This window comes from Diaphorina citri, unplaced genomic scaffold, assembly GCF_000475195.1.
Source record: "Diaphorina citri unplaced genomic scaffold, Diaci psyllid genome assembly version 1.1 scaffold144, whole genome shotgun sequence".
Taxonomy (NCBI): domain Eukaryota; kingdom Metazoa; phylum Arthropoda; class Insecta; order Hemiptera; family Psyllidae; genus Diaphorina; species Diaphorina citri.
This window is the reverse complement of record NW_007377581.1, coordinates 209,632-224,019: the sequence shown is the minus strand read 5'-3', so window position 1 is coordinate 224,019 and position 14,388 is coordinate 209,632.

The following is a 14,388-nucleotide window of genomic DNA, read 5'->3' as shown; positions in this document are numbered from 1 at the left end:
TTGCAGCTATGTACAATAGTTATATGTACATCTAATTTCTAATAATGCAAAATTCCCTTCTGTTACAGGTAAGTAAAATGAAGTGTGTCCGAGAGTTAAGAGAGGATGCACAAGATAGAGAAAAGTGGAGAAAGTTGTACTGATACCTGTCCTTGGACAGATTTACAAGTATATATATAAGTTCTCCATGAAAATATCTTCCAAGTTGAGAAATTTAAGATATTACTTTTATGCCCAAGTAGAGGTACCTTTACCTATTTCTATTATATTTAAATTCAGTGCTATTTTCAGACACAATAAACTCCTTTTAGAATAGGAAAACTTTACAAGCACATAAAAGTTTCAACTTCACGAAGATCCTACGCGAAGGAGAAAAGAGAAAAGTTGGAGAAAACTAGAGAGAAGGTGAAAGCAAAGTTGAGTTGCGAGAAAAGAAAACATGCTGAAAACTAGAAAATTAACTTCCAACTAGAAAAGGATTAAAAAATATGACTGAACATTGTGAATTTATTTTCATGGGCTCCTTTTAAGCGTTAATAATAATATGAAATGAACATTGAACATTAGCTAACTTCACGTTCTTTCTGGTAAAGGCTGATTTCCTATTGAAAAGACAAGTGATGTTGCCAGTTGCCTGGTGATAAAGGGGTTTCCAAAACCTTGAGATTATGATACTGATGTTTATTAATGGGAGAAAAATTATACATTCATTTTGCTGGAAGAGTGTCTCGTAAGAATTTAATAGAACTTTTTACATTCATTTTGCTGGAAGAGTGTCTCGTAAGAATTTCATAGAACTTTTTCCTATTATTTTCCCACTATTTTATTGTTGTTATGATAAATACCTAAAGTACCAATGCTTTTCCGCAAAAAAAAGAAAAAAAAAAAAGTTTCGTTGACGAAATATATGGTAAACTGTCGGCATAAAACTAGAGAGTTCTTCGTATGTAAGCTACTGTTGTCTATTAAAATAATAATGTTTATGGTATTTCATTAAAATTGTATGTTTATGGGTTTTTTATGTATTCTTGACTTTCGTTGACGAAATATATGGTAAACTGTCGGCATAAAACTAGAGAGTTCTTCGTATGTAAGCTACTGTTGTCTATTAAAATAATAATATTTATGGTATTTCATTAAAATTGTATGTTTATGGGTTTTTTATGTATTCTTGAGAGGCAGATTTTTTTTCTCCTTCTGAAAAAGCCAATAAAAATTCCTCCCCTATGCGATATTCTGGATTCTTGTTTAAAATAATATGCTAATAATGATACTGCTGTAGGAATAGCATAGGTTCAAGTTTTAATATTCAATGTAATAGAAAATCCGGATATTGAAATAAAAAGAGAAAAGAGCACATCATAAAATTGTTTCTAACATGAAATCTAAAATTAAAAATACGTTGTGAGATCGAGAGAAAAGGAGAGAGAGAGAAAAGGAAAAGGAGATGTAAAATGCTATAAAAGAGACTTTTAAATGGTGTACAGACATTAAGGACATGAACAGGACATAGGATATTGTGTCCTAATCTCTATTTAGTTCAGTTTTATAGCTATAGTATAGTGAACTGGTAGTGGATTTGCGATGTGGAAATGAGAAAAAAAAATAATAATAATAATAATAATAAAAATGCAGGATGGTTATTCGCTCTCCCCCCTGGGGCCCCCCCTTACCAGGCTACCACTCTGTGATGTCATTATCGACTTTGCAAACATATGTACCTACATACAGTTATGGTAAGAATAAAGTACACTTTAGTCTTCCAGTCTCTTCTGCTTTGCCTTTTTTCAGCCCAGAATCTTTCTCGTGTGTATAAAGGCCATCCATCTTTATCATCTCATTAGGCTGAGGCACTCTTTGTCTATAATACGAGAAGTAACTCTTACCAATGTTCTATGCTTGTCGTTTTATCCACTCGTATTTTAATCTGTGCTTCAGTAATATTTTAAATTAATGTTGGATTTTGGGGACAGTATTCCGAGGTAGACACGTCAGTAATATTGTAGGGACTTCTGACTTTGGTGTAGCCCGAGGTTGACATAGTTTCGATTTCTGTATTTCCTGTATGCTGAGACTAGACATCTAGACAAAGTAGTGGATTTGCGATGTGGAAATGAGAAAAAAATAAAAATAATAATAATAATAAAAAGGCAGGATGGTTATTCGCTCTCCCCCCTGGGGCCCCCCTTACCAGGCTACCACTCTGTGATGTCATTATCGACTTTGCAAACATATGTACCTACATACAATTATGGTAAGAATAAAGTACACTTTGGTCTTTCAGTCTCTTCTGCTTTGCCTTTTTTCAGCCCAGAATCTTTCTCGTGTGTATAAAGGCCATCCATCTTTATCATCTCATTAGGCTGAGGCACTCTTTGTCTATAATACGAGAAGTACCTAACTCTTTCCAATGCTCTATGCTTGTCCTTTTTTCCTCTCGTATTTTTATCTGTGCTTCAGTAATATTTTAAATGTTGGATTTTGGGGACAGTATTCCGAGGTAGACACGTCAGTAATATTGTAGGGACTTCTGAATTTGGTGTAGCCCGAGGTTGACATAGTTTCGATTTCTGTATTTCCTGTATGCTGAGACTAGACATCTAGACAAAGTATTAGGCAGGAAGTGAAACACTAATAACGCGTAGAGATAAAGAAAGATTTTCGAAAGCCAAGACTCGATGGCAAAGTTTGTCGACCTCGGTTCCCCTGATATGGGGGAGTTTTCCGTAACACATATTCCATACTAGATATAATTTACCGCATTGCAGGTCCAAGCCAGGACCTCTTTACACTTCAAAGTTTAAGCACTTTCAGCTTCTTCCCTTTGCTCTTTTCTTAAACAGAAAAGTTTTTTCTCGTTTCTCTCTCGTGAACATAGATGGGCCAGTGCCGACACGAAATGTTTTTGGGGGTGAGAAAGTGATATAATTATAAATAATGTACATAATTTACTGTACATAAATTGTATATAATTTAATAACTGTACATACTGAGTTCTCTATCAAGATATAAATGTACAGTATTATTGAATATGAGGTAATATGATGTACATAACCAGGTATATTGCTGTTTTAGACCCTTCTCGGTCGACTGCGCCAGTTATAAGGTTAAATAAATAGTAATTGTGTTAGTTGAATGAGGTAATATTAATCGATTGGATACTTGAATATCATGCATAGCAAAGATCCTAGTCGTATCCTAATGCTTATAACGTAGGCAATTAAAATCAAAGATTTATGCTGCAAATCTTAATCATTATCTTTAATTCTCTGCCTCTCTCCTCAGTCCTCCCGTTCCTTTTACTTTCTCTCTCCTTTCTTTTACTTTCTCTGATCTCGGTATGTTTTTTTCTCCTTGTCTCCTGAGGAATGTCAATCTTGTGTATATTATCTTTTTCCAGTGCCGTGGATGGCGTAGGACACGGTCGTCGATCGATGTCGAATCTTAATCAATATCTCTTTAGATAAAAATACCTCAAAGTTCGGTCGGACTGATTTCCACTTTCAAATCCTCCACTGGGGAGAACTTGAAAAAACAAATTAAGAATTATGTTGCTTCACTTTGAAGTTCTAAAATTTATTATTATTATTATTATTAAATTTTCTGTAATAATGAAATGCATGCTACATAAAACCCAGACGATTTCCAGAGAGTTGAAAGTGGGGATGCTGAATGTCCCACTAGACCCCGGGGGAGAATAAAAAGATGTGAAGTTCCCCCTAAACCCCTTTTCTCTTTTTATTAAATGTCCTCTGTCCACTTTTGCAGATCCACCCTTGGTTTCCTTTGAATTCAAGATTAGCTTTTGTCCCTGAAATGTAAATTATGTGTTGTCTATGTCAATGTAAATCTATAAGAGATAATGTGAACTTTTTATTTATTTATTTATTCCAGGTAGTATATGTACACGAATATTCCCTTTTAAATCCGCGGACATACGGACCTTGGGCTCTTATTTAAATCAATGGGATTAAGGGGGAAGAGAGTATAAACCTTATACATTTTATTGTTGAGATGAGAGAATTGGAATAAAGAAATAATTCCCAGATTTATATAAAATGATTGTACTAATGCCCTTGAAAAAAAAAATAATAATAATAATAATATACCTTTCTTCATCCCATTTTTTCCGAGCCGTAATCAATATGCTTTCCCTCGATGGAAAGCTCTGACCCATAGAAATATAATACCACCCAGTGCCCATACTTCAGGCATACTTTTACTTATAACGGACAATTTTACACCTATTGACAACCACACTAACAGTAACACTCACTCACATATATTACATTGTAAAAGTAATTCTACATATAGGTAAAAGTTAGCATATTATTTTGAGTGCTTTATAATTGGAACCAAGTCCCAACTCTGAAACTGCGGTGGTGACTGCAACCCACTCGCTCTTCCTATGCTCAATCAATGCTATGGCACTTTGCAAGATTATCTTTTCCTTTGACCCGTCTGCTTCCCCTATGCCTTCCATTCTACACTTTCAAGTTTGATAAAAATCCAGCGCATCTAGTGACAAGTATGGATTATCTTTTCCAACTTTTATCTTTTCCCGCACCAACATAAAAGCTCTAGGGACGAAGGAGGGGAAGGGTTTTCACACAGATTTTCAATGATAGGGTTCATTAAGTTTGAAGCACGCTAGGGACAAGGACTAGTCTTGTAATAGAAAGCTTTGGAAAAATAATTACAACTTTCTCCATAATCCTAGCAATTATCATCATTTTCTTCTAATAGGAAATCATTAATGCTATTTTTTATTGAGTGTGAAAATATCTATTTTTCAAAGAATGTCGTAGTCATTGTGATACTAATAGGAAAAAATCCATGTAAAAAGTGCACTCTCAACGAAGGGCAAAAATGGTCAAATTTCCCAAGCAAAAGCTGGGGTACAAAAGAAAACATCGGAAAATCTTGTGTATGTAGTAAAGGGCTGGCTACCTCTATAAGCATATGAAAAATAGCTAGTTGTAAGGGGAGGGTAATACTTGTTCAAAGGATAAGAGGGGAAGAAGGTGTGTTACAAGGAAAATTTTCATTTGTGTATCAAGAGTATAGTGGAGAAATGGAGTAGTATACCTTTCTTCATCCCATTTTTTCCGAGCCGTAATCAATATGCTTTCCCTCGATGGAAAGCTCTGACCCATAGAAATATAATACCAGCCAGTGCCCATACTTCAGGCATACTTTTACTTATAACGGACAATTTTACATAGGAAAAAATCCATGTAAAAAGTGCACTCTCAACGAAGGGCAAAAATGGTCAAATTTCCCAAGCAAAAGCTGGGGTACAAAAGAAAATATCGGAAAATCTTGTGTATGCAACCCCTAACGTACGTACATTATAAGCTACTTACAAAATTTGAATTCCCCCCCCCCAGAAAACGAACTGTAAAACATTCTAGTCAAAAAGAAATAAAGTAATGTGTTTTTTTGGAGTATTTTATGCTAACAGTGTTCGTCCTCTCTCTCCCTCCCTCCCTCCCTCCTTCTCTTTTCGTAAAAAAAAGATTAATAAATTTGTTAAACCGCGATGAAGTGTGTTTTTTTTTTAAACTCTGCTCACCACAACAAATGGAACAAAAAGAACTCAAGTACGAGTTATACAATATGAACACAAATGCATTGTCTCGGGTGAGATGAAAAGGAAAGGTAGAAGGAAGAGCATAGGGGAAAGGTAAATATATAACAAAGGCCGGACATAGCACGACCAGTGTCGTCTGTTGAGAGTTTCAAAAGGGAAAGCTGTAAACCCATATTTCGTATGATCTGCTGGTGGTCTTAGTGTGCGGCCACAACGGCGCAGGATATGAAAAGGAAAGGTAGAAGGAAGAGCATAGGGGAAAGGTAAATATATAACAAAGGCCGGACATAGCACGACCAGTGTCGTCTGTTGAGATTTTCAAAAGGGAAAGCTGTAAACCCAAATTTCGTATGCCGATCGCGATCTGCTGGTGGTCTTAGTGTGCGGCCACAACGGCGCGGGGATAGACCATTGACGCTCGCCGAGACCATCGACCATCGCAGAAGAAATACTCAGCTCAATTTCTCGATATTCTGCTAGGGTCGGAACTATGGTCAAGGCTTCGTTGAGGACACGTCTGTTCATTAGCATGGTTTGTTTATTTTCTCTTAGGTCGGTACTTACTAGGTCAGGGTCGATGGTCGGATTGGTCGGTTCTCCGTTGTGGACGCCTACTTAGAGTCCATGCTGAATGATCATTTCCGATCTTCAGTTGCTAAGTGGTAAGAAACTATAAAAGTATAAACCCATACTTTTATTGCCGATCTGCTGGTGGTCTTGGAATCTAGGTTGAAAAATCACCATTTTCGGTAAGTGGTAAATGCGGGGAAGGCTGAAAAAAATTCTCAGAGCGGAAGGGAAGAGGTGCTTCTCTGAGAAGAAATAAAACCCATGGATGAAGCCAGTTTGCAGTACACTAGGTTGCCGCAGTACCCCGATAGTGAAGACAATCCTGGAAGTTGGGTTTTTACAATGCTGACATTTTATCTTGAGGTGGTCTAGGATAAAAACGCATAATTAACGAATGGCTATATCAATGTCCAAAATTGTAAAGGTCGTGTGTGAGAATGTGGCTTCCAAAACAGCTCCTTCATCACCCTTCGTCAAGTTAAAGAATATTTGTTAAATTTTAAACACAAAAACCATTGACGCTCGCCGAGACCATCGACCATCGCAGAAGAAATACTCAGCTCAATTTCTCGATATTCTGCTAGGGTCGGAACTATGGTGAAGGCTTCGTTGAGGACACGTCTGTTCATTAGCATGGTTTGTTTATTTTCTCTTGGGTCGGTACTTACTAGGCCAGGGTCGATGGTCGGTTCTCCGTTGTGGACGCCTACGCCTACTTAGAATCCATGTTGAATGATCATTTCCCATCTTCAGTTGGTAAGTGGTAAGTAGGGGAAACTATAAAAGTATAAACCCATATTTTTATTGCCGATCTGCTGGTGGTCTTGGAATCTAGGTTGAAAAAACACCATTTGCGGTAAGTGGTAAATGCGAGGAAGGCTGAAAAAAATTCTCAGAGCGAAAGGGAAGAGGTGCTTCTCTACGGAAGGGAGGAATATTCATAGAGGGGAACTGCATCTTTTCCTCCATGGAGGCTACGCCACTGATTAACCTTTGAGTTGATTTCCCCACACCGATAGAAGCGGAAGTTTTTGTTTTACAAATTAATGCGGAACTTGGAGTTGGCGGAAAAATACTCGGAATTCGCTTTTGTTCGAGACATACCTAATGAAGTTCAGAGACGGAGCCCCGTGTAGGGGGCGATTTTGGATTCTGAAAGCAGCTTTAAAACTTTCCACCTCACATTTCGGAAATGTTTGACGTCACAGCAACTTTGGATGTGGATCTGGAGGTTGGCGCTTCAAGTCAAGTCATAAAATTTAGCGTAATGTATTAAGCGAAGAACGGTATTTGTGACAAGCATTTTCGTTTGCTTAACACAATATTCCCTCAATAAACTGATCATCTTGGATATTTGCATGTAGGCTCTTTCTCGAGTCAGCAAAATGTTTTATTACATCCTTTTTAAGGTAGTTCGAGGGCCACTGACCTTCCAAATAAATTGTTCCTCTTGCTCGAGAGGAGTTTCAAATTTTTCGTTTATGTTTTTCCAATAATAAAGGACTTTTACAGACTTTTTTCTCAAGTATTGTTAGCAATAAAAAAGAAATCCTTAGATACCCTTGAATCGCATTTTAGAATATGTTCCTTCTCCTCTCCCTATATCCGTCTTTTTTGAATATATCTATCTTGAAACATTCGGACCTTTTTTGTGCTTCATTTTTTTTTTTTTTTTCGTGTTTTTTATTTCCCTAACTTCGTAAAATAAACATTTTTCTTTTTATTATTATCACATTCTATGTGAAATGTTTTCCATTACCTATACACATTTGAATTTCGAGTGGGGGGTTGTGTGTCATGGCAAGTTAGTAACAATATGTTATGCATTTCGAGATAATAATAACATTTTTCTTTTTATTATTATCACATTCTATGTGAAATGTTTTCCATTACCTATACACATTTGAATTTCGAGTGGGGGGTTGTGTGCCATGGCAAGTTAGTAACAGTATGTTTATGCATTTCGAGATAATAATATAACTTGGTACAGTAAATGTTGTACCCATTCACCCATAGTTTTTCTTTGCCTGCGTGATAATTATGTTTATCAAGAACTTATCTACTCGTAGGTTCCCATGTTTAGTTTAATTATTATTTTATTCCGATTCAAATTGCATTTTAGATACCTACGAGTATGTACCTTTCAGCAGGTGTATAGGTAAAAGGCAATGTCCAAACCATTTTTGCACATATATCAATTTCGTCTAAAACCTCCCGGCTACATAGAAAAAGAAAACGTCCAAATTTTTGGCACGTTTTCATCCCCACATGAGTTTTTGTCGAGAGAAGGCTTCTATACAAAAGATTGTTGACCGGGCGGGAGGTTCAATAATATATGATGGGATAACAATACTTCATCTATGACCTGCGTCCTCTTCTTCTGCTGATGTTCAGTGACCCCTCTATCTTTGGGCTAGCTGGAGGTGTTTCGTTAAGACGTATTCATTCAGATTCAGTGTATGTCAAAGTTCAAATGATGTTTAACACTTGGTTGCACGCGCAGAAAACTCATGCCACTTTACGGTTTTTTGCAGCCTTCGTGGGTGATGAAGGGTTAACGTGTTTCGTTCCCCGCATGTAGTTTTTGCTCAAATCTCACATCGTAATTTGTCACTTTGATTGAATACATTTGTCTTTTGTCAACCGTTGTGTTTCGTTCCCCGCATGTAGTTTTTGCTCAAATCTCACATCGTAATTTGTCACTTTGATTGAATACATTTGTCTTTTGTCAACCGTCGAGTTCCACCCTGTTCCTCGTCGCAAATTTTAGATATTTTTCAACACGTTTTTCCCTTCCATAATACTTTGAGTGCTTTCACCATCTTACTCGACATCTTTGTACGTTTTCATCGAGCTCGGGGGGGTTTTCCTTCTGTTTTACGTTACATGCACTAACCCAAAGTGAAAGTGAGTAGTGACACTTTATTGATGACCGTTCCACTTGGGTTGGGCTTGTCTTTTTCTTTTCGAAATGGAATGCCCTCTGTTTTATCTTGCACACGTAAATCTGGAAACTGTTGCTTGAGAAGAAGACAAGAACTAGGAAATCTCTTTAGAAAATCAACGGTAGACCTCATGTGTACTGGATTAGTGATAGTGACCCCTATTCTTTACAGACCCACACTATAGTCCACAATAATCTGCCTTTAATTTACTTTGGTAAATTGGACTTTTTTTCAGCTTTCATACGCAAATCAAATTTTCAGAAACACATGTAATACGCTTTAAAGTTTAACTTTAAAGTTTAGTGTAACGCTTTAAAGTTTAAACCCTACGGTTTAATTTAATTAAACCTGGTAAACCATAAAGTCATAGAGAGGATAATAGGGGAAGAAGGGGAGATCTAGACAAAAGGATTTTTTCCCTGGAAAATTAATAAAAGAGACTCAACAAAAAAATAAAGCAAAATTCTTCATATCTACGGGTTTTACTTTGAAAATCATCATGTAAGTAAGAAGTAGGTACTCATAGTGGATATTATAACAAAGACCAACATGAGAAGACCGCCATGTTGTAGAAAAGTAGCATTCTTTTAACATTTTGTCTTTGTGATATTAGGGGTACCTACAGTATTGCATAATAATTATATTACTTATACTGCTCGCATAATATTGAAAAGTTCCTTTACACCAACAGTAGGCTACTATACTATTATTGTGGTTAAATTCTCAAATTAATTGAGGATAAAATTCCATACCTCGGCTGGGATTGAACCCACGCACTCCTGTTTACCAAGCGAGCGTCTTGACCACTACACCGAGGAGTCAGCTGCACTGAGAAAAAAATTATGGTGCCGGCAGTCTAATTTGGTGACTGGGTTCCGGCACTCTAATATTGAACTCTATATCAAGAAGTTCGACACTTAAAGCATTCCAACAGCCTAAACCAGGGAAAGTAACCCAATAATAGAGTTCGTCCACCCTAAACTTGTTTCCCTGGAAAATTAAAAAAGGAGACTCGACAAAAAAAAAACAAAAAAAAAAAAAAACAAAGCAAAATTCTTCATATCTACGGGTTTTACTTTGAAAATCATCATGTAGGTGAGAAGTAGGTACTCATAGTGGATATTATAACAAAGACCAACATGAGAAGACCGCCATGTTGTTGTAAAAGTAGCATTCTTTTAACATTTTGTCTTTGTGATATTAGAGGTACAGTATTGCATAATAATAATAATAGTACTTATACTGCTCGCATAATACTGAAAAGTTCCTTTATACCAACAGTAGGCTACTATACTATTATGGTTTAATTCTCAAATTAATTGAGGATAAAATTCCATACCTCGGCTGGGATTGAACCCACGCCCTCCTGTTTACCAAGCGAGCGTCTTGACTACTACATCGAGGAGTCAGCTGCACTGAGAAAAAAAAAATATGGTGCCGGCAGTCTAATTTGGTGACTGGGTTCCGGCACTCTAATATTGAACTCTATATTAAGAAGCTCGACACTTATAGCATTCCAACAGCCTAAACCAGGGGAAGTAACCCAATAATAGAGTTACTTCCCCTGGTTTAATAATAGAGTTCTGGACACGAAAATATAATATATAATAGAGTTCGTCCACCCTAAGCTTTTGGCACCCTGTCACCATTTTTTTCTCAGTCAGTGCATAGTGAACTTTAGCCACCCATGCACTAGGTGCCGGTGCTGGACCATAAACACTACCTTGTATTAAGTCGTACTGTTGACACATTAGTGTTAGCTGTGTAGCTGTAATAAATTACCTCGAGATTTATGGCCACACAACATTGTATCCTATGAGAGGGTTCGCAGACATGGTGATGCACATTTCTGCATTTTATTGTACTTTATGTATCCTGCCGGCGGCGGTTCTGAGATGTGTTACTTTGTTCTCCGTTTACAGGGGGGATAAAATAGAATGGTAGATAGTAATTTAATACGTATAGGTACCTAGGTGGGTGAAAAATTGTACCTGAGCACCGCTTTCGCATTATATTCTTTTACATCCTTGCCTGTCCAAGAACGGAAAAGTTTGGATAGAAAATTTCCGCCCTGCCCGTGATTCGAATCTAACAACTCCAGGTTGACAGTCAGTGCTCTTGACCACTGATAGTGAGTGGCTCGCTTTAGAAACCATCTAATGCTTGCTGTCTTTCTCTTGTCAAGTGACGTCATAAGTTTGTGACTTTCTGAACACTCGAAATGGAGCACTCGAATAATGAGGGCATCACTTTTATATGAATGTTCTCTCGTGTGTCTATTCGACTGACAATGGTCGTTTTATTGCTGATAAAACGTATTGTTATCAGGCCGTTATGGTTAATAGCTGGGTTCTTCCGATGCATTTCCGTTTTATTCGTCATTCATAGATTTCATAGTACGTTTTATTCGTAGTTGAGTATTTCTTACTGTGGAGTACCTATTTTTGCGTCAACATCAGATATCAATGTCAATTATGTCAACTTTTGCAAAGTACTCAAAGTTTATGAGTAACTGCTTTGAGTCTTGTTCGCCATTACTGGAATCACTGTTGAACGTTGAACTAAATAATATTGGGAGTTTAGATTTTCATTGCTCTCGAGTTTTCAAGGGCACCTATTCCAGTATTCTGGATTTCTAAAATAACAATACCTAAGGTTTACGATTTCCTCCATGAGTGCTTGAAAAAAAAATCAATGCCAAATAATATTGTAATGCTCGCAAGAATAATATCGAGGACAAATGTTTCTCTAATGAGGGAAAAGGTATCCCTCTCCCCCGCCCTTTACGTTGGAAATTCAAAAAAGGTCGAACTGAAAAAAGGGGGTCAAGCTTTGTCGAGAGAGTTTTATTTCGGGGTAAAAATCCGGGACCCGGAGTATAGAATGTGCATGCAAAATAATTTTCTAATGTTCTTTCCCCCTCCCATACTTACTCATAACATGAATTTTCCAAATTGATAAAGCAAATATCAATTTCCAGCACGGGGAGGGAGTACATAAATGGGTTCCAACTTTTTCACTGAATACAGAGTTTCCACCTTATCATGTTCCAGCTCGTACATTATTTTATTTTTTTATATTCCTTGTTATTGGACCTACATACGTGTTTAGTATGCCGTTGAAATACTTTACATGAAAAATATCCTTTGGAAAGGAAAAGGATGCATGTTATTGATGTTCCCTTCTGATGGCTTATCTGTGAAATCTTTTGAGCCCATAACAAGAGCATGAAACTGTATGTGTGACCTACAATGGAGGCTAAGGATATTATTACACGTGATAGAATATTGCCGAGACATTGGTTCCATTTGATCTCAAGGAACACTATCTCGAATAGAAGGATGTTCCCTTCTGATGGCTTATCTGTGAAATCTTTTGAGCCCATAACAAGAGCATGAAACTGTATGTGTGACCTACAATGGAGGCTACGGATATTATTACACGTGATAGAATATTGCCGAGACATTGGTTCCATTTGATCTCAAGGAACACTATCTCGAATAGAAAAAATAAAACCCATGGATGAAGCCAGTTTGCAGTACACTAGGTTGCCGCAGTACCCCGATAGTGAAGACAATCCTGGAAGTTGGTTTTTTACAATGCTGACATTTTATCTTGAGGTGGTCTAGGATAAAAACGCATAATTAACGAATGGCCATACCAATGTCCAAAATTGTAAAGGTCGTGTGTGAGAATGTGGCTTCCAAAACAGCTCCTTCATCACCCTTCGTCAAGTTATAGAATATTTGTTAAATTTTAAACACAAAGGGATTAGAAGGTGATAAAGACAATCACGTTGGGAGGTGGGGGTGTCAACGACATCCCAATGCTATCTACACACCCACAGGCTTGGAAGGATGGGTGTGTATATTTTGGCAACAAAAAACACAAACCTAACCGTGAAATATGACCTTTACCAACACCCGTATATTGCATTTCATATTGTTCTCCATTTCGTTTTCTGCCCGCCAGGTCTTAACGAAATAAGAGAATTAGAGAAGGGGAAGACAGACACACAGACAGTGTAAAGAAGGATGAAGGATGGGTGTGTATATTTTGGCAACAAAAAACACAAACCTAACCGTGAAATATGACCTTTACCAACACCCGTATATTGCATTTCACATTGTTCTTCATTTCGTTTTCTGCCCGCCAGGTCTTAACGAAATAAGAGAATTAGAGAAGGGGAAGATAGACACACAGACAGTGTAAAGAAGTGCAGTCCATTATAGGATGTTGGCAAGAGCAAATAGACTACCGCAGTCCATTATAAGATGCTGGCATTCTATGCTGCCATTTTTTATTCCACTTTGGAATGCCAATTCACCAGCAGAATACGAGCATTGTATTTCAGACTGCAATGTTCTATTTTCGACTAAGGAATTGGACCAATAGACCACTGCAGTCCATTATAGGATGTTGGCAAGAGCAAATAGACTACCGCAGTCCATTATAAGATGCTGGCATTCTATGCTGCCATTTTTTATTCCACTTTGGAATGCCAATTCACCAGCAGAATACGAGCATTGTATTTCAGACTGCAATGTTCTATTTTCGACCAAGGAATTGGAAAACCAAGACCCAATAGGCCACTGCAGTCCATTATAGGATACTGATGTTCTATGATTCTAGACTAGATTACAGTCTTCCTAATCCAGAATGCCGGTCTTTGAATTCTAAATTAGGAGCTTACGACATTCCAAACTGGAACAATTTCATGGGAACCTCCAATCTTGACAATCATGCATCCTATGTATTTTTGTGTCATTCTATTATTTTGCGTCGGCAGCCTGAAATTGAATGAAAGTGAAATGGAATTCCAGTGGAATTCTGATATAGTCAACAATTTATTTTTTTAGAAGTCTAAAATAGGCTGCGCCCTTCAAGAATAGACCTCAGCAGTCTATTTTGTCCCTTAGAATGCCAAAAAATAAAATTATTTTTCTCAGTGCAAGGACGAGTTAAATCTGCAAAATTGTCCGAAAATCCATCTTTTTGAATATTTCTTATTAGGTTGCCAAATCTATCTTTTGCTTAGCAACATTTTTTTTTGTACCTTTTCATATCAGACAGACAAAAAGTTCTAGTTTTTAGAGCTACGAGGCTGAGGTTACACAACACATCTTCAGAAACTTGAGTGAAGAGAGTTCCCCCCGTCTTAAATTATATCAATAGTTTCTGTACCCTAGTATAGTACCATCTCGGAGAAGAGTTTTTCAACTCGTTCGTTGGAGAGAGAGAGAAAGAGAGGTGAAAACGAGCATTTCCTTTGCAATCTCT